Source organism: Aotus nancymaae, unplaced genomic scaffold (genome assembly GCF_030222135.1).
Source record: "Aotus nancymaae isolate 86718 unplaced genomic scaffold, 86718_ANA_hifiasm-v0.15.2.pri h1tg000016l, whole genome shotgun sequence".
Lineage (NCBI taxonomy): Eukaryota > Metazoa > Chordata > Mammalia > Primates > Aotidae > Aotus > Aotus nancymaae.
In genome coordinates, this window is record NW_026988428.1 from 71,248,047 (window position 1) to 71,274,865 (window position 26,819).

Here is a 26,819-nt window from a genome sequence, read left to right on the forward strand (position 1 = left end):
ACATAGTCTTGCTCTGTTGCCCAGGCTGGAGTGCAGTGGCATGAACTCGGCTCACCACAACCTCTGTCTTCCACATTCAAGTGAGGCTCAGCTAACTTTTGTATTTTTACTAGAGATGGGGTTTCACTGTGTTCGACAGGCTGGTCTCAAACTCCTGACCTCAAGTGATCCACCCACTTCAGTCTCCCAAAATGCTGGGATTACAGGCGCAAATCACTGTGCCCAGCCACTAGTTTTCTACTTCATTTAATTTCTGCTTTTATTTTCTTTCTTCCGTGTGTGTGTGTGTGTGTGTGTGTGTGTGTGTGAAGGGGGTTACACAGATGTTCTTTTTCTAATTTCTTGATTTGGATGCTTAGCTCATTAATATCCTTTTTTTTAATTTTTTTGAAACAGTGTCTCTTTCTGTCGCCCAGGCAGATTTCTATTTAATGTATGTGTTTAAGAGTATACATTTTCCTCTAAAAACTTCTTTAGCAGCATCTCACAAATGTTGATGTATAGTGTTTTCCCTGTTCTAAATATTTTGCAATTTCTTTTTATAATATTTGCAATTTCCTTATATTCTAATTTGCAAAATTTGTAATTTCCAATTTTTAAAATGTATACTTTCCTATTTTGCAATATTGGTCCTTCTGAATTTTCTCTATGGTCTTTCTCAAAACTCCTATCAGATGAATGTACCTTCTCAGTCTGTTTTCCATGTTTCCTAACCCCTCTTTGATATTTTCAATTTTGTTTTATCTTTCTGCACTGCATTTTGGATAATTTCTGCAGTGTTATCTTCAAGTTTATTAATTCTCTTTTCATATACATTAACTGGCCACTAAGTTTTAAACTGAATAACTAGATTTATTGATTATTTGGTAAATCTACATGTACTTTTAAAAATAGTCTTTTTTTATGCCCCTCCCAAAAAAATAGTCACTTTCCAAGCCAACATTTATTGAATACTTAGTATGTGCCAAGCAATATTCTAACAGCCTTAGGTAATTTAATCCTCATAACAACTATATGAAGTTGGTACAATTTTCATGTCAATCATGAAAAACTGAGGTACAGAGAGCCTAAATAACTTTGTGACATTCTCATGATGAATAAGTCACAGGGCTAGAGCTGTAATACAAACAGTCTAGCTTCGGAGCCTGTTCCCCTTTTAAAACTAAAACAATTCTATTTTATATTGAGAATTTCCAAACATACACAAAAGGAAAGAATAGGAAAAAAACCCATACATCTACGTCCTCCTTCAGAAATGATTCTACTGCTCTACTTGTTTCCTTTATCCTCCTTTCCCTTTATTTGCTGCAGTATTTCTTCTACTGCTACCACTACTATTACTATTAGTACTGCTTCTATTACTACTTCTTCAATTTTTTACAGAATTGTAAATTCACATGGGGTTTTAAAAAATAATACAAAAACGGCCAAAACAATATTGAATGAGAAGAATAAGTTAGGAAGACTCATACTTCCTGATTTCAGAGCCTACAGTAAAGTAGGTTTACCTACAGCATGTTATTGGCATAAAGATAAACAAAGAAATCAATGAAACAAAATTGAGAGTCCAGAAACAAATCATAATTTTTTTTATGGTCAACTGATTTCCAACAAAAGTACTAAGACAATCTAATGGAGAAACAATACTCTTTTTATCCAATGGTGTGGGACAAATAGAAATCCACATGCAAAGAAAATGATGTCAAACCCATTATGTCTCAGAACATATAAAAGAATGAACTCAAAATGGGCCAAAACCTAAATGTAAGAGCTGAAGCTATAAAAACTCTTAGAACAAAACAGAAGAGTACATCTTTGCCCTGGGTTAGGCAATAATTTCTTAGATAAGATACCCAAAGAGCAAAAAGTGGCAAAAGAAAAAAAAATAAATTGGAACACATCAAAATGTATAAAATTTTATGCTCTAAACAATATCAACAAGAAAGTGAAAAGAGAATGACAGGATAGAACATGTTTATAAATCATATATATGATAAAGGACTTTTGTCTAGAACTCTTACAACTCAATAAAAATCCAAACACCCCAGTTAAAAATGAGCAAAGGATTTGAATTTTTTCAGTCAACAAAGAAGATTTACAAATAGGCAGTAAGCACAAGAAAAGATGTGCAACATCATTAGGGAAATACATATCAAAGCCATAGTGATCTACAGGAACAATGGAGAAGCAATAAAATATAAAACAAAACAAACAAAACCCCACAATGAGATACCACATCACATCCACCAGGATGGCTATTTAAAAAAAAGACAATAACAAGTGTTGGTGAGAATGTGTAGGGATGCTCATATACTGTTGGTGGGGTTGTAGAGTGGTACAGCCTCTTTGCAAAACATATACATATATGTTTTGTTTTGTTTTGTTTTTGAGATGGAGTCTCACTCTGTAGCCCAGGCTGGAGTGCAGTGGTGTGTTCTTGGCTCACTGCAACCTCCGCCTCCTGGGTCCTGGTTCAAGCAATTCTCCTACCTCAGTCTCCCAAGTAGCTGGAATTACAGGCATGAGCCACCATGCCCAGCTAGTTTTTGTATTTCTAGTAGAGATGGGGTTTCACCATGTTGGCCAGTCTGGTCTTGAACTCCTGACCTTGTGATCTGCCCGCCTTGGCCTCCCAAAGTGCTGGGATTACAGGTGTGGTGGCTCACGCCTATAAATACATATTTTTAAAATGTATTTTAAAATTTAATATATTTAAGGGAGAAAATTATTGGTTAACAGTAATGTTTTAAATTCACATTTAAGATTCACAGATCTCATATCTTGAAAACTGGGTTTTTACTAAACTATTTTGATTTTTTTTTTTAAAGACGGGGTTTCACCATGTTGGCCAGGATGGTCTTGATCTCCTGACCCTGTGATCCGCCCACCTCGGCCTCCCAAAGTGCTGGGATTACAGGCGTGAGCCACCACGCCCGGCCAACTACTTTGATTTTATACTTTATATCTTTTTCTCTTATGCTGAAAAACTTTAGTTCCTAACAATAACATAATTACTTATTTGTTTTATCTATCAATATAATGCTTTAAAAATACCAAAACCAATACAGTTACTATCAATATGCCTTCAGGATAAACTCTCAAATTTATTTCAGCTAGGTGTGGTGGCTCACGTCTACAATCCCAGCACTTTGGGAGGCTGAGGAGGGAAGATCATTTGAGCCCAGGAATTTGAGATCAGCCTGGGCAACATGGTGAAATCCCATCTCTACAAAAAATACAAAAATTAGCCAGACACAGTGGCATATGCCTGCAGTCCCAGCTACTTGAGAGGCTGAGGTGGGAGTAGGGATTGAGCCTGGGAGGTTGAGGCTGCAGTGAGTGGCAATCATGTCATCGCACTACAGCCTGGGTGAGAGTGAGACCATTTAAAAAAAATTATTTGCATTTTATCCTTCTACTTGGAGTTTATCCTACTAAGGATGTGCAGTGAAAAATCAGTATTATAAAGTTAGCTGAAATAATTATTTGCACAATGCAAATAAGTTAACAATTAATATATAATTAGATTCATTTGTTTTTAAATTTCAAGGATTGCTTTTTTCCTTCTTTCTGATCTAACTTCATTTTTTATTATGTAACACATTCAATTAATTTTAAAGTCAATATAACCAGGTCCAATCACAGAAGGCTTGCTTCCACCCCTGTCTCCTCTATCCTGTTCCCTCCTTTTTATGGGTAATTTTTTTGGATAAATTTTTGATTTATCCTTCAATTGTTTATTCTTGCAATTATGAGCAATCATATACTCATATAATTGTACATGTTACCCCTTTTCTTATATAAAGTCATATGTTAAACACATTATTCTGCATATTGCTTTTTCATTTAACAGTATATTCTGGGAATGATTCCATATCAATAGAGATCTTTATCATTCCTTTCTACAGCTGCACAGTATTTCACTCTGTTGGATATACTACAGTTGACAACAAATATTGTACTGTGTAACAACTGGGTTATTTTTAATCTATTGCTATTACAAATATTATAGCAGTGAATTACCTTGTGTATATGTTACTTTGTATATTTGAAGATGTGTCTGTGAGACCAACTCCTAGAAGTAAAGCTACTGGGTCAAAAAGGCAACTCATAGATAAACAATTTTGCTACATATTGCCAAATTACTGGTTCTATCAACTCAGTACCTACTAAAATTGCCAGCACAGATAAGATCCTTAATATATATGTTTACTGAATTCAAGAATCATTTTTCCATAATCGGTACAAAATGATGATAGGTTTGTAGCTCCCACCTTTCCTATCATTAAGGACCATTTTTTTTTTTCAGCAATTACCTTAACATTTTGAATGCTTTTTCTATAAAACTTCCTTTATTAAATAATTCATTTTCCTCTTTGTATTAATAAAAAACAGATATATCATTACCAATCAGAATTTAAAACCCAGTGTTACCACAATGAGTTATCTCAGTCAAAAGCAAAGAAAATAGACATTTTAATTGCACAGTTTTTCCCCAGATAAAAAGACAATTTCTGTTCCTCACACTAGTTTCGAAAAAGAACTGCAGAATCCAGGGACTCCAGTTTACAAGTATTTATAAAGTTTTCTCCTTCATTTCCTTATACACAAACAGATTTAATATGAAAAGAAAAACTTTTGATTATGTATATTGACTACTTTACTTTAGGACTCAGTGAATTTTTTTTAAAAAAGACTCCTAGTAGTTTTTCTTCTATCTCAGGGTATTCTTGGACACATTACCAATTATGGCATTAAGCTCACAAGATATCTGTTCTTTCAACATATTCTGTATTTCCCATGAAAACTACTTTTTCACCCTCTTTTGGTAGAAAGCAAAGAAAAAAAACAATTTTTTTTTGTTTGTTCATTCTTAAGAAACTGTTCTCTTCCATCTCATCATGACCATTTTCGTAATCCTTAGAAACTCTTGTATGGGATTCCTGGCTTCTGTAACACAGACACATAACCTAGCTGGGTGGACTTATAGCTTATAGTTTTTCCTTAGCTGAAGATATTCCTTCTTAGCTGCCAGAATGAGTATGTTCATCTTAATGGTTAATTCTAATTACCATATATATTTAGCACTTTCTCATATGCTGTGCAGACTTTAACTTCAAACTCTGGAGAGGAGCAGCCTGTGTTTTCTGTCTTCAAACATATACTAACACAAGGATAAAGACATAGTCAACATTTTAAAACTAAAAAAAAAATTACAAATTTCTATTCCACTCCTAATTTTTGAGAGTTTTCCTGTTTTCTGGCAAGGCCATGGTATATAATTATGGTACATTCTGGTGAAAAAGTAACAGATCTAAAAAGCCATTCCTAAAATTAGGTCATGAACTTAAGTTCCAGGAATGAAATACTTTGTGGGCCAATTTGCCCGTACCGGCCCAGTACAGTATCTAAAATGAAACTGTTCAAAAAGAAAGAGTGGCTGAGCCTTTGCTCCTGATCTCTGCCACATTTTAGAGTACCGATCTCCACATCCTTGCAATAAACCTGGCACAATCCAATTCTAGCTTTAATGTCATAGGATCATTTCTCCCAGCTGTCTCTGTTCTCAAAGAACAGAATGTTTAAAGGGAATTATTAGCTGGATCCAGTGAAACTCAACACTGTATCTAAAGAAAAGAAGAAAATGTAGGCAAGTGTTTTCTGTTAGCCTAAAAATCAGTGAACAATGGTCAAGATCCAAGAACATTTACCACAGTTTGTCTATAATTTAGGTTATCTGAGTGGCTGAGTGTATTAGTCCACTCTCACACTGCTGTAAAGAACTAACTGAGACTGGGTAATTCATGAAGAAAAGACGTTCAATTGACTCAGTCCCTCAGCCTTAACAGGAAACATGACTGGAAGCCCACGGGAAACTTACAATCATGGGGGAAGGCAAAGGGGAAGCAAGCACCTTTTCCACATGGTGGCAGGAGAGAGTGAGAGCACATGCGATGGGGAAGTGCCACACACTTTTAAACCATCAGATCTCTTGAGAACTTGGGAGGAATGCTGCCCCCATGATCCAATCACCTCTCACAGGCCCCTTCTTTAACACTGGGAATAACAGTCAACATGAGATTTAGCTGGGGACACAAAGCCAAACCGTGTCACTGAGTACACAGTTGTATTTTACAGATGCAGAGGCCATGAAAACCGGAAGTAATACCAAATTTCTTCACCTCTAACAGAAAGACCATTTTTTTGTGTGTGATTTTAAATGGTGCTAAAACGCAAGTTAAAAAATTATTTTCTCAAGGATAGTGGCACAAACTGCATCCCAACCCAATTATTTTACTACTGCAAAGTAGGTAAGTTTAGTAGTTCCTCTTCAAATAAAAGTATAGGACAGGAATGGTGGCTTACACCTATAATACTAGCACTTTGGGAGGCTGAGGTGGGAGGATCTCTTGAGGCCAACAGTTCAAGACCAGCCTGGGCAACAAAGCAAAACCCTCCTGCCTCTATAAAAGCTTTAAAAAAAATTAGTTGGGCATGGTGGTGGGCACCTGGAGTCCTAGCTCCTTGGGAGGCTATGATTGTGCCACTGCACACCAGCCTAGGTGACAGTGGGAGAACCTATTTCTAAAAAAAAAAAAAAAAAAAAGTTTTTTGAAGTATGATCATTTCCTTACTAAATATACAGAAATTAAATTGCTTAATGCTTTTCATAATCACATAAATACAGCACATTTTCTCCCACTTGAAGAAAAGCTAAGGAGAGAAAGTGACCAAGAATCCAAGCACTTTAAATACACACACACACGTGCTCTCTCTAAAGGAAAAAAAAGCACCTTAGATCACAAGAATAAAAGTTATTTTTAATATTTAAATTGAGACAGGGTCTCCTCTGCTGCTCAGGCTGGAGTGCAGTAGCACAATCATAGCTCACTGCAGCCTTGATCTCCTGGGTTTAAGTGATTCTCCCATCTCAAGGAGCTGGGACTACAGATGTGCACCACCATGCCCAGCTAATTTTTAAAATTTTTGTTGTGTAGAGATGAGGTTTCCCCATGTTGCTCAGGCTGGTCACAAACTCTTGGGCTCAAGTGATCATCCTGCCTTTCAGTTTCCCAAAGTGTTGGGATTACAGGTGTGAGCCACCACGTCCAGCCAAAGTTCTTAAAGCTAGAAGTTCTGAGGAAATTTTGTCTTTTCTTCTTACAAAATCATGGTCCATATGTGGTAAGAAAAGAATACAACTGACTCAAAACATAAGCCAACTATACACTTGTGTGTACATATAGTGAAGTATCTTTAAATAAACCCAGAGGATATAAAAGCATTTTTAGATTCTTTCTGAACCATTCAGATTGAAAGCAAATGATATAAGGCCAAACTCTCCAATACCACTTTTTCCTCCTATTCTGACCATTCATTATAAAAGGATTTCTCTGTATACATGTATTTGTACAAATGTATATGTGGTTATATTGTTAAAATTTTCACACAACTACTATTGCATTCTTGATGTTTTTTTCTGTTCTCCAAAGTTTTTTTTTTGTACAACTGAGCTAAATGGCTTTCAGTCTTTTGTGTAGAAGAAAAAACAGAAAACCACCATTTATTAAAATCAGGCTTTTCTAAAAAAAAGTTATTGTACCTTAAATGATCTATCTCTTCATAGTTGTTGAAATATTTCCATTTACAATTTGATAAATTCAAGAATTTGAAAAACTTTGATTTCTAGAAATATATAAGTATCAGGTATAGATTGATTCTGATAAGAGATGAATATCCATTAAGGACTACTTAAAATGAACTGGAAGCTGAATAAAGTAATGACACTAGACATCAAAACTTAACTGCTGCCAGATAGAGGTATGGTTTTCCAAAACACATAAATATGTGACTGGGGCTAAGGGATGAGGTAGTAATAAAAATTATGGCTTTAAAAAATTGGTTATCTGCATGTAAGCACTAAAATTCAACCTACTGATTACTTAGATATCTAAGCCCAAAACATACATTTTATTTTCCTAAAGAGAAAAGAAGTTTGCTTCCTTCAAAAATAAATCCCTACCCTTGATGTCTGATCAATCATGAGATCCGATCTGATCAAATTTCTCAACTCCCACTATCAATATGTCATCACCCACTCCTGTTGAGTGGGTCTGGCAAGAATACCCCAGCTATGACGTTTCTTCTTAGTAATTTTCCATCACTGATCCCCACGCTGCTCCTTGGATACACATCACTATTGGTCCTTGTGTATTCTGATTAAGCCTGATCTCTGTTCTCTAACACAAATCCCCATCTCAGTGGTCCCCTGAATACAGTATGCCTTCCCATCTTTAAGAAGTATCAGGAATATTTTTTCCCAGCACATTAAGTATAAAAGTACAATAAAAACTACACACAGAGAGAAACATTATTAAAAAGGCAGAGAGAAGGCAGATCGGTCAGGAATGCTGTGACCCACAGCTTCCTGGATCTTCTTTTTGCCTTATATATCCAGATGTGGAGCTGAAAAAGTCGACAGCCTGGAAATGCCAACAGGCATAGACAAAAAAGCCTCAACACAGAAGCCCACTCTCTCTAGCCAAAGAAGCCTCTAAAGGAAAGGGACAGCCTAGCAAGATAGAAATCTGTGGGACAATAATCACTCTATTCTAAAGACCACAGAAAGAACTGTGTTAATTATAATTTAATTATAATTAAAATTATTAAAAAAATTTATGATTTTTCATAACAACACTGTCACTCATGTCAGTAAAGACCAAGTGGCAGGTCCCGTGCTCAGTAGGTTATGAGGAGATGCTTCGGCCTCTTCTGGCTCCACTGGAAGGTGTTAGGGAAAGCCGGGGGTGGCAGGGCTTTAATCTCCATCTGTCAGCAATGAAGTCTCCCCTCCACAGTGTCACTGGAGACTAGGTGAAGATTCTAGAATTCCACCCCCATGGAGCAGTAACAGCTGTGTCTCCTAGTGGAGAGTCAGGACCTCCACTACTGCACAGCAGTAACTAAGCCCCCCTTCCTTCACCCCCACAGCGTTAGTGTAGGCCTTCCTACCCCAACCAGGCAGGGATACATCAGTGAAGCCTAGTGGAGACATGAATGCCCATCTCTACCCAGGGGTAACAAGGAGACTCTATCCCTTGTGTGTCAGCAGGGTCCAAGTAGGGAACCTGGACTTCTACCTCCACTGGGTAATACTGAGGCAGCACCCCACACTTCCCCTGCTGGAGTGGTAAAGAAAACCAGCTAAAACAGAAGTCTAAATAAGACCCAGAGTCACATAGCATAACATCCAAAATGTCCAGGTTTCAACTGAGAATCACTCAACATCCCAAGAACCAGGAAGATCTCAAACTGAATGAATAAAAGACAATTATGATTAAAGGCACAGCAGGGAGCTAAAACATTCATCTTACAAATAGGGCTAGGTAATTAGACAGCAGCGGATTAGCTACCATAGCTGGGCTACTGCTGGGCGCCAGGAGTTACAAACTGCTCTCACAAGACACACCAACATAGCTGCTCCCTCCCTCATCAAACTTGTCATTAAGGTTTCATTAATTTCCTCTCCACTCCTGCGGTGGGATGGTTGAATCAGAGCGGGGCTGTGTGTGTCTGGAAGTGATCTCAACTTAATCAGACTTCAACTCAATCAACCAGGAAACTTCTAGGGCAGAGCAACCTATTCCAGTCTCAGTCCTTGCAGTAATTTGACCACAGTGAATTTACAACTGGCTTCTTTTAATACTACAAAACTCATTGTTGACCACAGTTTTATTTTGGTGGTGATTTAAACTACCCCCACCTCTGGGAGATGAACCAACAATACCTCTGGGCATCCTAAGCATGTTCTGGTAAGTCCTTTTGACTTTCCTTCCAGTTTTTAGGTCCAGAAAAATTCATTCTTTATCCCATGTTTCACCTTCTCATTTAGATTAATAATAATAAATGTTAATTTTATTAACTCAGTAACATATCGATTTAGTAATTTTTACTTATATCAATTTGAAAAATTAAATTTTATTATTTTTTAAATTTATTGACTTATTAATTAATACTAATGGACAGTTGGTATTTACTATATCCTTGATTAAAAAAAAATTAATTTATGTCACTGTGAGTTACACTGTCCTAGAAATATATAGAGACATACTGGCTAGTGATCAGTTTTAATTATATCAAGAGACAGGTTTATCACTAAACAGGCTGACTTATCCTTGTTTAGATGTTTGTTATAAGCTAATCACTAATCATAACATACCAGTGTTTACTACCATAATTAGAAGGAAATAATCTACCAAAGAGAACAAAATTTTAAACAAAACATCTACTGGTATTTTGAAGTATAATTTACCACCCAAATATACAAAGATAAGTTCATGAAATAAGTGTGGCACTTAAAATGGAGATATTAACCTACCCAAGAGTTTCTTGGCTGTTGTTTCTTTAAAAGCACGACATATTTTTGCTAAGACACTGAATGCAAAACAGATTTTTTAATTTAAGATGCTTTCAAGGAAAGCAGACAAAATACCCTGGAATTAATAGCATTTGGACAGAATTCTTTTCCTGAAGGACTGCTTTTCAAGACTACATTTATGTTAACTCTTTGGAGTATTCATGTAGCATTATCCTCATTTCCAGGAACAGAGCTTTATTAATTTATATATCAAAACAGCAAAATGGCTGTGGGGTACATAACATCACAATCACCTGCAATATATTGTGCCATAAATGCCTAAAGCATTTTCAACACACGTAAGACATAAAAAAAAAAGTCTTAAAAATCCTAGAACTGAATAAAAACTTCTAGCAATGACCACCCAGTAAAGCAGTTCTGAAATCCATTGCCAACAGGCTGTACAGAGGCCATATGCTCATTGAGTTATAATCTATAATGATGAAAAGAATGGCCTGTGTTAATATTTATGTCAGAAAACAGTAAAAAGTAAATATAACTTGCGTATATTATCTCTTAAGTAAGCTATTCCATTTTCACAAGTTTAACTAGTATTTCTGTTCTGATGACTCCAAAATTGATATTTCTAGCTCTCATCTTTACCTGGAGTATCTCTAGCCAATGACCTTCTTGACATATCTATTTGCATATAAATCACCTCAAGTTTAACTCTACTAAAAAGAAGCATGTTATATTCTCTTCCATATATGGTCTTTCTTCTTGATTACTCATTTTAATTAGGGAGACCACTTCCACTTACTTGGCCAAACCAGACATCTGACTGGCCAGTGGTCTGTGGGTAGTGACCTTGGGGCCTAAACACAGAAGAAACAGCACGGAAACCACCAACTATTTGTTCCTTTGCCACAGTGACCAAGAAGGTCTCATACTGAAAGAGCTAAACTAGAAAATTTTAAGTAGAGTTGGATCACTGAATTGCTGCATGGAGGACAACTTCCTCATAGAGTCAGCAAGATCTGCAGTGGGCTTTGTATAATCAAGAAATTAGTGTTTACTGTGTTAAGCCACTAAGATTAGGGGGTGTTGATACACAGAATGGCCTAGTGAATACATTACTCCATCTCAACTATCCTGTATTCTTGTACTCATCATTTCATATTTGGGTAACTGGAATAGATTCTTAAACAGTCTCCCTGTTTTTAATCTTACCATCTTCTTACTCCAGGCTCCCCTTAACTTCCTCCATTAGCTGCCAGAGTGATTTAGCTAAAAAAGAAAACTCTAAAAACATCAGTGAGACTGAGAGCCTCTCCATGGCTTGGCATTACCTACAGGAGCAAGTCCAAACTATTCTCAGCACTGTCAATACAGGGGTCTCCAAGACCTGTCCCCTCCTAGCTCTGGAGTCTCACATCACTGCCTAGGAGCAGTGTAGACTTGGTAATAAGAAGCTTTGTATAGCTCCCTGATCTCATGATGCTTCATGCTTCAGCATCCCCGGCCACACTGATCCCTCTGCCTAAGAGGCTCCTTTTCTAGCTCATTCATGAAGATAGATAGTATTCTCCCTTCTCTGAAAATGTTATTTGACTTCTTCTGCCCCCCAGGCTGTCTTAAAGATGTCTTCTTTGCAAATATCTATCAACAAATGCTAATCATTAAGCAGAGATAATTTATTTACCTTTTTCCTTCAAATAAAGGGAACCCTAATACACTCAGGGGCAACAAGCTTGTCATACTCATACATGAACTTGAGAAGCTACTCCATGTGTTAGTTTCCTGGAGCTGCCATAAGAAATGATCACAAACACATAAACACCACATAAATTTACTCTCCCACAGTTCTAGAGGCCCCAAGTCCAAAAGTAAGGTGTTGGCAGGGCCACATTCCCTGTGGAGACGCTAAGGGAGAATCTTTCCTTGACTCTTTTGGCTTCGGTGACTGTGGACACTTCTTGGTTCATAGCCACACAGTCTAATCTCTGCCTCTGTCTTTATATCACCTTATTTTCTGTATCTGTCTTCTGTCTCTTATAAGGACTTGTCATTGGGGTTAGGGCCCCACCTGGATAATCAAGAATGAGCTTTTCTTGAAATCTTAATCTAATCCCATCTGCAAAGACTCTTTATCCAGATATGGTTACATTTACAGGTTATAGGAATTTGGATGTGGACATGTTTTTTGGGGGCTATATGTTTGGGGAGGGCATATGTTTTGGGGAGGCATTCAATCGATTACAGCCTGCCTTCTAGTCTCACCAAATTCATATGTCTTATACACAAAATATGTTCACCCCATTCCAGTATCCCCAAAAGTCTTAACCCACTACGGCATCAACTCTAAATCCAAAATTCTGTCTAAGTAGCATCACTCAAAAGTCCCAAACCTTCTTATCTAATTCATCTGAATTGGGTATGATGGAGACTGAGTATGATCCATCTTCTCCATCTCTGGATATGTGAAATAGAAAACAAGTTATCAGTTTCCAAAATACAACAGTGGGACCAGTATATGATAGGCATTCCCATTCCAAAAGGGAAAAACTGGAAGAAAAAAAGGGGTTATCAGTCCCAAGCAAGTCTGAAATCCAGCAGAGAAAATTCCATTAGGTTTCAAGGTCTGAGAACAATCCTCTGTGGCTCAAGGCTGTGCCCTCTGCATGTGGTGGCTCCATTGGCTTCTGCCTCTGGGTCCCTGGTTGCTGTGCTGACACAGAATCTTAAATTTAGATTTTTAAAAAATATAACTAACCAATACTGTTAGAATTCAGAAGAGTGGTTCCTCTTGCAGGAATAGGCAGGGGATGGTACCTGAAAAGGAAGTGTAAGAACTAGTTGCAGGGGTGTTGGCAATACTCTGCTTCCTGGATATAGAAGCTAGTTAAATGAGTGTGTAAAATTTCACTGACATGCATACTTATGACATGTGTACTTTTAAATGTATGTATTTCTTTTTCTTTTCTTTTTTTTTTTAGATGAAGTCTTACACTGTTGCCCAGGCTGGAGTGCAGTGGCGCGATCTTGGCTCACTGCAACCTCCAACTCCCAGGTTCAAGCGATCCTCCTGCCTCAGCCTCTGGAGTAGCTGGGATTACAGGCATGTGCTACCATGGCTGGTTAATTTTTGTATTTTTAGCAGAGACAGGGTTTCACCATGTTGGCCAGGCTGGTCTCAAACTCTTGATCTCAAGTGATCCGCCTTCCTCACCCTCCCAAAGTACTGGGATTAGAGGCGTGAGCCACTGCACCTGGCTGTATGTATTTCAATTAAATTTTTTTTTTAAAGGCTGTATTGCAAGAAGCTTTAAGCAATGGAGCAAATGATCTCTGACAAGTAATTTCTGTCAATCATGGCTCATGTTTTTTCTTCTATAGTTATATCATTATGGTAATAAAAAGAAAGATATTTAAGTTATGGCTCATCTTAACAGATGACATAAAAGTGAGAGACCCACTTAGTCTCAGATTGTTAAAATATGTATTAAGGAAATAGTTATTTCAGTGTACAGCCATAAGAACAGCTGCAAGTCAGTTGCTGGTAATTTCATCAACCATTCAGGAGGACAATCCAGGCTTAAGGAACATTGCTGTGATTGCTGTCTTGACGTGTAAATACAAAGAGAGCTCTAGATGGCAATCAGCTGAACTAGAACCAGCCTTAAAGACAGGTTTCCTTCAGTTCTCCCTAGCTATTGTTGCTCAATAATAAGACAGATAGGAAGGTAACTGTGAAGAAACTTGTTACGAAAGATAACTTGATTATAAGAATATTCCTTTTAGCAGAAATTGAAATTAAGAAATGTTAAACACTATAGACTAGGGGAATATGATGCAACTGTGTCCTTGGTTTCAGGCCAATGACTGAGAACCAACCAGGCTTCTCTAAGTGTGTTTTATAATCTGGGTCTCAGGAGACAGTTCGGTATTTGTTTCAGGTCTGTAATTTGGGTATGCTCGTAACGTGCATATGTAGAGTTAAACATAGTATTATCCATTCAATCTCTTTGTATATTTCTAATGAAATAGTTAAAAGTTAGGTAGGCCCAGATTGTACATGTTCAAAATTATTTTCGGAGAACCCATAATTTTAGATTTAACCATTAATAGGTTGCAATTTCATGCAAGTCCAGGAAAAACATCATATCCAATTCAAAATGCTCCATTCAGGAACAATACCATAAACTTTAAGCATTCTCTGCCTTGAAAACCAACTACCAAAAATACTGTTTTGGTATTACAGCTAAATTTATTGCTTTAAATTCTTATATTTCATATAATTTTTGAAATACAGGGGGAAAAATACTGAACTTCATGTATGATAGATGTTCCTTCTTCAACAGTCACTATTTTCTATAAACTTTTCAACAACACTTTTCCAATCTCTCATCTCGTCTTATGAGCTATGTGACTTAGAGCAAGTTACTTACCCTTTTTCCCTCTCTGTAAAATGAGGACAACTCTCAGGGCTGTAGTGAGGATTAAATGAATCGATTCACATAAAGAACTCAAAATAGGGCCCAACTGTCTAGACTTTAAATATTGTCTTCTTTGAGATGACTAATGGCATGAATACTGTTTTCTAGAAAGTCATGTGATAGTACATTTGGTCATGTAAATTACAGCTTCTGAAAACGGCACTCACTGACAGCTAATAGTTTAACACCACTCCTCTTGTCCTTGAATGCAAATATCATTTAATTCCACGTTTGCTTTTTCTGTCTGTGTGTGTGATGGAGTCTTGCTCTGTCACCCAGGCTGGAGTGCAGTGGCGCAATCTTGCCTCACTGCAGCCTCTGCCTCCCAGCTTCAAGTGATTCTCCTGCCTCAGCCTCCCTAGTAGCTGGGATTACAGGTGCATCCCACCACACCTGGCTAATTCACATTAGCTTTTAATGAGTATCTAAATTAGTTCAAGAGACCAAAAGAGGTAGCAGGAACAGATTTTTGGAATATATTGGTCTGACTGATTCCCACCAAGAGAAGTTTAATGGAGGAGAGAACGACCCTCAAACTAATCTTTCTAGTTTTACATATGCTAATGAGATCCTCAGACCAAGGTCAGTGAGCACAGGAAAGGCAGCTATAAATTATACCACCTGACGGACACAGAAGAAATAGGGAGAGGAGGGCACCAGCATACGGGCAGGAAACCTAGGTTGATTTATCTGCATTGAGACAATTCAAGAGGGATCAGGAAACTCAGAAGATTTATAAATTAATGCCCTGTGGCATCATAAAAGGCAGCAGTTTGACGATAGGAAAGGCAAGTTAGATTTGATGCTGGAAGTGAAGGGAAGAGTCTTATCAAATTGTTGTGAGGGATTTTCCTACATCTGGAATTGATGACAAAAAAAATGCAACAGATGGATGAAAGGAGACTGGGATGAATCCAGGTTTCCCACATTCCCAGCCTCTGGACTTTTTACTTATTAATAACTCCAATCAAGCAGAATTCATCAAAATATGATCCATTTTGTGAAGGATTAAAAAAAACCCAGGATTTTTTCATCTTCAAAATGCAATACTTTTTTAGTAAAAGTAGTAATACTTTCATTAAAAAAAAGTGAATTTCTATAGACAGATTTAAACTTTACACAAGTTTTCTTATGCTTTATGATTGCTTCTTTTAAAACTCTTAACATCAGCACTTAGCAGATGATACAGCTAAAGGTAAATATGTTGATTTATCGAAATAAAGAAAATAATGAATTTTAGACTTTAAAATCATTTGATCTATCCACCCAATATTATAGACGAGGAAAATAAAGCCCAGAGAGGTGAGTTAGGCAGCTTGTGGCCTTATTTATGCTAAAAAAAAAAAAAAAAAAAAAAATTAAATCAGCCTTGTGGCCTGATTTATAAAAAAATAAAAAACAAATTAGTTGCCAACACTTAGACATCAAGAGATTTATATAACAATCTGAATTCTCCAGGGAAAAATGGATGCTTGAATAACACAGGGCTCACATCTTACATCTTATGTGGTCACAACGAGCTGGAATTAAAAGCGTCTGCCTCTTTAGACAACAGCACGTGGCCCCTAGTTTATCACAGTTCTTTCTCCTGTGGCCTTAAACCACTTCACTCACTCCTTTTATTTATGACATCTGTCTGGCCCATACAGCCCTGGGGTTAGGCACTATTAAGTATCTGAATAGTACTTTGTAAAGTGTGAAGTGTTTTATATTCGTTGATGGTGTTACTATGTTCAAGATTATATAGTTAGTTATCAACAGAGTTGGATCTAGAGCTCAGGTTTCCTGACACTCAGTTTAATGCTATTTTTGTTGTACCACCACTGTACATACAAACAGGAAAACAAGATAGCAATGGTTGCAGAATGGGAATTCTTACATTTGAATAAATAATCACACCAACAAGAATAACCTGGCTTAACATGAAGAATAAATAAAATTACCAACTCTAGTCCAAGTGAAAAGTTTCTTTCTCTTTCTCTCTGCTCCCTCCCTTTCTCCTTTCTTCTCAACTTAAGCCCAAGGGAAAATGAACATTGGAATGAAAAAAAGCACAGAATGGCTTTGCTAGTGATAAGGAAAAATATGGACTTCATGGCTAGGAAATTCCAACCTATGATGATGAGTCTTGAAGAGAAGCTTAAAGTGGAGATTAAGCCAAGGAAGTAAAGGGCAATTCCAAAAGTGAGGACAGTGAATGGAAAACGGTTTGCATCTAGTTCCTTTCAAAACAATCTAGATACCATCAGAAGAAACAACCTAGTTGATCTTCGTATTTGTAATGGTTCAAAGGAAGACATTTGAGTACTTAATATGCAAAAATTTAGGGTTAAAAGGAGATAAAATAATTTTTAAAAGATAAACATTTTTATATTAACTAGTCAATAAGGGCCACTGAGGCCAGTTGTGGTGGCTCATGTGTGTAATCTCAGCACTTTGGGAGGGCAAGGTGGGAGGATGGCTTAAAGCCAGGAGCTATGATCGCACACTGCACTCCAGCCTGGGAAACAGAGTGAGTCTCTGTCTCGGTTAAAAATAAATAAAATAATAAGGGTTGTTGAATTATTAAATACTGACTGAACTGTAATCTTCTGAATTTCCTGAATTGTAATCTTCTGTCAAATTCTGAATATTCTAACCAAAGTTTTTATATTCTAGGATAAAACAGCAGTTACCATCAAGGAGATAATATCATACAGGACAGCTGGGAGGATGATGCTCATGTACACAGCAGATACAATATGAAGCAGGCACTGTCAAGGGCAAGGTAAAGGGCCCTGGCAGTGCCTAACATAGATATGTTTTGAGGAATGTCTGTTCAGTCATACAAAAGGCACCTGACATTATAAATGACAGATTTATATATAAAACAAATGGGTACATAAATGCTCTTAGAGACTGGCCTCATTATCAAGAATTTAAACTAAGAGAGATGAACCGATGTTTACAACATTTTACTTTCCACAAACAGCTTCTGTAGCACTCAAGCTGTTGTAACACTTGCTATTTAATTTTCCCTTTTTTCACTAACAACTCAAGAGTTCTCTGTAGTTTTATTCCACCACTGTTATCTTCTTTTAGAATGTAAGTAAAACAGTTTTAATAGTATGATAAACGGGCTTTTCCAGTTGTTATAGAATTGTTGACAAAAAAGAGGTAAGCAACCAACATGTATAAAGGCAGCTTAGTGGCCAGTGGCTTAAAAGATACTACTGTCAGCAGTCCAATGCTTCAACAGGTGCCCCTTCATCCATGTGTCTAAGACTGGTGTGAGCATAGTGCTAAGGCTGGCAGAAGGACTCGTTATATGGAGAGTATGTGTTCATTCACAAGAGAGTCCCCTTTGCCTTAGCTAAGAGAGAGAGGGCTCAAGGAGAACCACTCCTAAAGATTGGGTGTTAGTACAAGACAAGGAGACCGGCATCTCATTCCTTCATTTCGTATCTGCTTAGGCATCAGACTTGTTCATTTGCCTTGTGCTTATCTGAGGAGGAGACAGATGGCAAATGGAAACAGAAGTACCAAGGCGGCCTATATTCTCACCATTTGGGATGGCAAGGATGCATGAGCTTTCTGTGGGTCAAGTGATGTTACAGAAAGCTTCCAGGTTTGTCTTTTGGCTGCTGCTTCACCCCAAAGGAAGCAATGTTGGCCAGAGAAGCAGCATCAGAGGATGAAGAAAGCAGAATGGAACTTGTCCCTTTCCCCCTGCAGGTCCCTCAAGTGAGTTGAGGAGGGGAAGAAAAGATGAAGTAAGTTCTGCTTTGTTGTCTGATCTGCTTTCTTACACTCTATAGTATGGTGGAATCATACAGTGTGTACCTTCCTGTGTCTCCATTTTTGCTCAGTGTGTCTTTGCGGTTCATCCAGCCTGTTGTGTGTATTTGTAGCTCATTTCTATCTACTGCTAAGCAGCATTTAATTGCATGAACATACCAAATTTGTTTATTCATGCACTTGCTGCGGTAGTCAGCCTTCAGGATGGCCTGCAAGAATACTGTCTCCAAGTATTCACATCATTGTGCCGTCCCTTCCCATACTGTATAAGGATTGGTCTGTGTGATCAACAGAATAAGGTAGAAGTGACAGTATGTCACTTCGGAGGTTAGGTTATTCCATTCTGGAATTCCATTTTGGAGGCCCTCTTTTTCCCTCTTGCGTCACTTTTCTGGAGAGGCTGGCTGTCATGTCCTAAGTAACCTTACAGAGGAGTCTATATGGTGGAGAGCCAAACTATCTCTGAAGAGAAAACAGGAACCCCGCCCCAGGAGAAGATGGAGGTGTTAAGGTTCCAGATGTCACTCCCTGGCCACAAGGACTGCGGGACCATCCTCATAGTTTAGAACATTCCACAGGGCATTCAGGGTCCCGAGCACCCCAACCCTGGAAAGCCGTTCACCACCAGAGGGTTTCCTGCCAGTGCTACTGTCCAGACAACGCCCAGAGCCACAAGGTCCCAGAGCTCCTGAATGTGGCCCGGAAGGGGCGGCTCATCTTCACAGTGGGCATGTCTAGCACCATGGGCGAGACCAACACTGTGCTGTGGAATGAGATCTAGCGCAACATGACAGGCCACAGCCACCATGACCAAAACTACCTGCAGAATGTGCTGGTTGAGCTGGCCTCCCAGGGGGTGACTGAGGACCGCCTGGAGCAGCAGTGACCTCTCACCACAGCATGCCACCTCTGATGGCCGTCCCACTGCCCCATGGCTGGCTGGGTGGGCAGGTGGGAAAGCACCCAGCCTAAGAGGCTGGAATGTTTGTTGGGGCATGGGGTGTGTCCCACCTGAAGCAAGGGCTCCACCTGCCTGCCTCTCCCTCCTCCTCCCCTCCAGACAGGGATCTGCATGGGAATTGGGCAACCCTGAGGAGTTGTTGGGGCTTAAGATACAGCTACCTCAGTGTGCCAGGCCTGTTTGTCCTCTGGGGACTGCTTTGGGCCTGAGGTGCTTGGGGTCTGATGTGGGGATAAGTAGAGATAGCCCCAGCCTGGGTGGGTGTGGGTTCTGGGTCAGATTCTTTTACCTCAATTTTGTTTGCAATAAATGCTCTATAGCTGAATGAATGAATGAATGAATGAATGAATGAATTGGAAGTGGGTCCTCCATCCCTAGCCAACCCTTCAGATGACTGAATACTTAGCCAAGAGTCTGACTGCAAACTCATAAGGGACCCTGAGTCAGAATCATCTGCTAAACCGCTTGCAGATAGATTCCTGATCTTCAGTCACTGTGTGAGACAATAGTTATTACTTTAAGCCACTAAGTTAAGGGTAATTTTTTTTTTTTTTTTGAGACGGAGTTTCGCTCTTGATACCCAGGCTGGAGTGCAATGGCGCGATCTCGGCTCACCGCAACCTCCACCTCCTGGGTTCAGGCAATTCTCCTGCCTCAGCCTCCTGAGTAGCTGGGATTACAGGCACGCGCCACCATGCCCAGCTAATTTTTTGTATTAGTAGAGACGGGGTTTCACCATGTTGACCAGGATGGTCTCGATCTCTTGACCTCGTGATCCACCCGCCTCGGCCTCCCAAAGTGCTGGGATTACAGGCTTGAGCCACCGCGCCCGGCCAAGGGTAATTTTTATGCAGTAATAGATAACTAATAGATTTTGGTATAACTGGGAATGGGGTAACACTGTAACAAAAACTTAAAAACCCGGTGTGGCTTTGGAGCTGGGCAGTGGGTGGAAGCTGGAAGATGCAGACAGATTCTGAGGAGAGTACTAGCGCAGACCTAAAGTGCCTTGAATTGGCTGTTCGCTGAAATAGGGGCTTTTAGGAGGCTGCCACTGGATCTTAAAGGAAGTGAGGAACTTGTTACTGGGATCCTTGATATGCAGTACCAGAACTTTAGCAACAATGTCATCTACAGTTGTGTGGAAAGTGGAGAATGTACTGAATGAACTGAGAGATCTAGCTAAGTAGATTTCCATCTAAAGTACTAAAGGTGTGGGCCTGGTTTCTTCTTGCTGCTTAAGGTAAAATGCGAGAGGAAATACACTAGTGTGGCCACCCCAAAGACAGCTTAGCATGACCCTTTTATGTATTTATGGGAATTTACAAACAGCGTAAATCTAAAATACATGTATTTACAAACCTCCCTATGTGTGTTACAGCAACAAACTGAAAGTGAAAAATTAGATCAAAATATCACATAATATATTCCCTAAATTAGTCAATATTTGGCCTGAAAGTAGTGTTCTTTGTGATGTACTTCCCTTTGATAGTGTATTTATCAAAACCATGAAGCCCCTAATGGGAATCATAGGTAGAAAATACTCTATGCAATTTATTTCAGGATGTCATCTGAAGGTTCAGATGCAATAATGTAACCAGTCAAAGGTATTCTCTACCCTCATATTCCTTAAATTTTAAGTCTTAACTTCCTGCCTCTGTAAGAAAATTTAGTTTTCTATTGGTTCAGAAAATAGGACAAAGAAAAGGAAGGGAAGACTGCTGTAGAAAATAGTTAATAAAACTGACTAGACACACTTGTATGTCTGGCTCACCATTACAATATAGAATAACGGCAACTTGAGATTCTACATCATGTATGTGGCTTTAAAAGTTGATTCTCCATTATTCTTATTGGCAACAAGCTTCCATCATGGGTTTCATTCATAAGGAAAAGCCTTTAAATCACTAAGTAGACTACAGACAGATGTATTTTCTTGGCTAGTTAGGAGAATTTTTCATACAACAATTCTTTTTCACAGAACAAAATAAGTCCCAAAAGGTGATTTTCATCAAACTGAGTTCATATTAGATCATTAGTATATCTTCAAAGGATTTTAGCTTTGTTCAAAAACAATTCATGTATACTACAGAGAGCCAACAATCAGTTTGACAGATAAGAATCCGATTATTTATTGCCTTCCAACTTGGTGGTCCTAAATATTGCTCCAGTGAGGAGGGGTCAGGACCCTGGGCTAAGAATTTAAAAACCAAATTTGAGCATTTTTTTAAAAAAAGTATCTGACCCTTAAATTCTTCAGATCAATGTTAAGCCAGTTATTCCTAAATTTTGGTAAATAAGAACAAGTCACATTTTTCATATACAAAACAACATTTTATATTCTTTACAAAAAACTTCGAGATAGGAAAACGAAGATACATTTCAAACCAGTAAAATGCTTTGAGTTTGGCTAGAGAAGAATGAATAATAAAACTTCATTCTCTCATAAAAGATGTGATCAAAGAACATGTGCACCAAAATTGAAGCTGAAACAGATACTTTATCGTTGTCATAACCCTCCATTCCAAACAGAGAGTTTACTGAACCTTCAAAAAGGTATTCTCCTTTGTACCATAAAAAATCCTGGGAAATTTTAATCCGAGTATATTTATTTGGAAAGTTTCAAGTGCCTAGAGTGTCTTTTCAACCACAACTTCATAATTAATACACCATGCTACTATAATAGACATTGGCCTTCAATGCCACAAGGAGGAAAAGATGATATATGGCAATTTAAAGGTAGGCCAATGGCCAGCCCTACATCATGTGAGAAAAGATGTTAAAGTCAAAATAATAAAGGTATTAATCTATATACATTTTCTATTCGCTAACAATGAAGGAGTAAAATAATCCTAAATAAGTGAATCAAAAGAAATTGTTTCTGAGTGGGATATGTGGACAGAGCATTGAATCCTGTTATTGTAGTAACCAGCGTAAGAATAGGGATGGGGAAGTGTGAAAGCATGTACAAATGTGGGTTCACAGATGAGTGAAGGTGTGCTAGAATGTCTGTTAGATTGCAGAAATGGCCAATTCAAAGCATAGGGTGGTTTTCCCGACCTAATCAGCAAATGTCAAAGTACGCAGCTTTACCTGATGAAACAATAAGTAAGAAGAGTAAAGGTATGATACAAGGTATCATATGCAGTGCCACAAGAAAGACTAAAAATTGCTAACTAGATAGTGGACAGAAGTTAATAAAAGACAGTTACTCAAAATATCATTCACTGGATTCAGGTATTTTTTCATACCATACCTACTGAAAGTACTTGGGGCAACAGTGAAATACTCTTTCCAACAAGAACTTAGCGATTAGGGAAATAAAGCAGTCTTGGGAGGATTAAACAAGTAAAATACACACAACACAGTAGAAAACTACTCCACGGAAATACTTGACTGAAGAATATGGGGTCATTCCCAACACCAACTGGATCACCTGATGTAATCTCAAGGAAGTAGTACTGGGATGTCTGGAGAAAGACTGCCTGTACAGTAATGTGAGGCTCAGCCTGGAACAGTGAAAAGGAAAACAAATCACACCATTTCTTTTTTGTTTCTGTTCTTTATAGACAGATGGGAAGGGCTGGAGTATAAATAGATACCCTTTTCTGTCTCTCAGGGGAACAAATCAGTATTATAAAAACATAAAATAGCATTGTGTGTATTATTCTAATTCTAATACAATCTAATTGCTAACCATCTGGAATCTTCACATAAGAGAGAACAGTGAGAAGAGAATCAATTCTAATTCTAGGCCCACTATTTCCATATTTTGTGGAAATTTAGCCACACTTTTAACCTTTTTGGGTCTGAAGTGCTTCCTCTACATAATGAAGACACTATCCAGACCTGTAGGGAAGATCCTGTGATAGAAAGCCCTTGTGCCCCACCTGCTACAGTCAAATGGTACATGGTGGCCATTACTGTCACTGCTCTATTTTTACAGAATTCTGAAAAGTTATACTACTCAGGGATATATGGAATAGAGAGGTAACATGGGGAAAATCACAGAACTAGAAGGCAAGTGAGATGGAATGTATGCTTGGGAGTTATCATTTTCCTAAAGTTGAGGACTTCAAGCAGATGGGCATTTAAATGTTCTTCAGTGACGAAAATGTAAGATTTAAGAAAGATATATTAGAATTTAGAATTATTTTTTAAAAATTCTATATTACATCCATATTATTAAAAAGAACAAGTAGAAAAAAGAAAGGATAAAAAGTACCTCTACCTCTTTTTCCTAACTGCCCTGAGAAATACATTCTCCTGAGAGAAGTGGAACACCATGTGCTAGTTGTGTAATTCTGAACACTACGTTAGTCTGCACATTAAATAAAGTCGTTAGAGATAACCAAGAATGAGGGCCATATTTACGGAGACTACCCCTCTCTCAATGTACAATGTACCATGTGTCACCTATGCCATAGTTCTCACTATGAACAGGGCTATCAGTGATAGGGAACGGAAATGGGGATTCTAAGCACTTTAGGTTTGCTATCTTATTTAATTTCACACCAACTCTGTGGGGTAAATCTGAAGTAAATGGGTAAATAAGTTACATAATGTTTGGATGACCTGCTAAAGCTGTCAGTACAAAAAGATGGGAAGGCCAGGACTACCATCTATAGAATGTGATATGATTCGGCTCTGTGTCCCCACCCACATCTCACCTTGAATTGTAATCCCCATGTGTCAAGGGAGGGGCCTGGTGGGAGGTGACTGGACACTGGTGGCAGATATCCCCTATGCTGTTGTCAAGATGGTGAGTTCTCATAAGATCTGATGGTTTGAAAGTGTGTGGCAGTTCCCTGTTTGATCGTACTCTCTCTCCTGCCATCATGTAAGATGTGCTTTGTTTCCCCTTCAACTTGTGCCATGATTGTTAAGTTTCCTGAGGCCTCCCCCAGCCATGTGGATCTGTGAGTCAAGTAAACCTCTTTTCTTTATAAATTACCCAGTCTCAGGTAGTTCTTTAGAGCAGTGTGAACATGGACTAATACAGAATGGTTCTGCCAAATGTCTAGAACAACCAATGTTTTATGCATTAGCCTGAGTTCCTTTAAGACCAGTACTGTGCCTTTTATCCCTCATGCCTATAAAATACTGGAATCAAATAATATGTTGTATGACAATTAATTCTAATGTAGAAGATTACAAAATTGCAGTTGTAAATGAGATTAACTAGATTCAAACCAAATCAGTTTAAGTTTGTAGCCTTTACTTTTATACTGTTATAGCTGATGCTTAAAAACAGAAAAAAAAATCCTAGCCTGTCTTGCAAAGCCCAGCCTGCCTATGACACATCTGTGTAGAGCACACACGGGCAAGGCAAGATTTCACACTAGCAACCAATACAATATGGAGGTTGTAAAATTCTGGAGGTGAAAAGAAGAAAATAATGCTGAGAGAAAGGCCATCTTGTGACAGCTGCTGTGACTAAACAGATTGTATTAATGCTTTCCAGGGTTCTATCTGAGTTTACATTAAATCTCGTGCGGGGGCCTGACAATCACAGTGGGGGCTCTTCTTCATGACTTAAGGTCTAAACACACTGGTTGGCACCCACCACAGAACATCTGGAGTTTGTTAGACAACCTTTAGTTTTTATTTTTTTCATTGGCCCTGACCCCCTTCCTCTGATGCAGCCTTTCCAAGTGCTGCTTTGCCATGAATGAGTCAAGGAGAAGTTACCCTGCAGGGGGCAGGGTGGGGGGTGGTGAGAGGGGATAAGTAAATTGGGACCATATTAGAAGGTGACCCCCAAATCTATATATCCCTCATTGCTTCACCTCTTTCTGACGATAGGAATCACATGTGAACGCCAAAAGCCTATCAGGCAGCTCCATTTGCTGGAAAGCCTGGTCAATGCTGACTGCTTCCCTGTTAGGAAATAGCCTTTAGATTGAGGCACATTCCAGCAATTCAAGTACTAGAAGCTTTAAATTAAAACAACATTGATACCATATCCTCTTTCCAAAAGGCTGCTCCCTTGTCCAAAAGTTAGTACACACTCTTGGAGGAATTAAGGAATCAAATGCCTTTGGCAAAACTCCTTCCTTCTTGCTCACAGCATCCAGATACATTTTGAAAGGGCAGGAATGTGAAAGGGAGACAGGAGAAGACTATAGGAAGGACTGTTATTATTTTTCTCTTTATAAAGGGTACATCACTACAGAAAATTCAAGGCATATAGTCTGATATAAAGACACTGAGAATTTTTTTAGCTACTTCCTTCTAAGATTATAAGCTCATAGATTAATTAATTTCTTTTCTTTTCTTTTTTTTTTTTTGAGATGGAGTCTTGCTCTGTTGCCAGGCTAGAGCATCGTGGTGTGATCTCAGCTCACTGCAACCTCCACCTCCTGGGCTCAAGATTCTCCTGCCTCAGCCTCCCGAGTAGCTGGCACTACAGGTGTGTGCCACTACACCCAGCTAATTTTTGTAGTTTTGATAGAGATGGGGTTTCACCATGTTGGCCAGGATGATCTCAATCTCCTGACCTCATGATCCGCTGGCCTCAGCCTCCCAAAGTGCTGGGATTATAGGTGTGAGTCACTGTGCCTGGCCAATTTCCTTAACTTTCATATAATGAAAACATACGGTCTTCAGAGAGCAGTAATCAAAAACCACTACAAATGAGGTATAGAATTCTGGTCTGCTAGATATTCTATTCTAGCTGGTGTCTTAAGTAAAAGGATCATAAACTGCTTAAATCATATGCCTATGTATTCAAGACTATTTAACTGATATTGCTAAATATATAAACACACAGCGGTAAACTCCTTTCTTTAATAACACCCTCCAATTTGCTATTATCAGCTTTGATGAGCCAAATTTCAGTTTTCAACTACTGAACAGATGTCTTTAATAATAAGCACATTCTTCCTATTTTACATAACAGGTAGTCAAAATATTAGATGATGTCCTGTTCTTATTAAAAAGTATTTTAGGACCCTGGAAAAGTTTCTTTCACTTGTGAATGAGCAATGGGTTACTTTTTGCTAGTCAGCTATCCATCCTGCAGAAAAGGAAAATTTTTTGGTATTTTCTCTGCAAAGTGTGCAACATAAATACATACATATAAAGTCTATTTCTAAGTAGTTTTAATTTGATCCAGAGAGAAAATAACTTCGTTGTTTAAATATTGATTCTTGTTAATATAAACATATGCCAAAATACCATCAATTGATGACTGACCTTCAAATATAGAAAAAAAGGAATTTATTCA

General features: G+C 38.3%; 1 protein-coding gene across 11 annotated transcripts in view; it reads right to left on the reverse strand.

Annotated features, from left to right (window-relative positions):
• Positions 1-26,819, reverse strand: part of ERC1 (ELKS/RAB6-interacting/CAST family member 1) — a 556,187-nt gene that overhangs the window by 107,180 nt on the left and 422,188 nt on the right. The window lies entirely within an intron of this gene.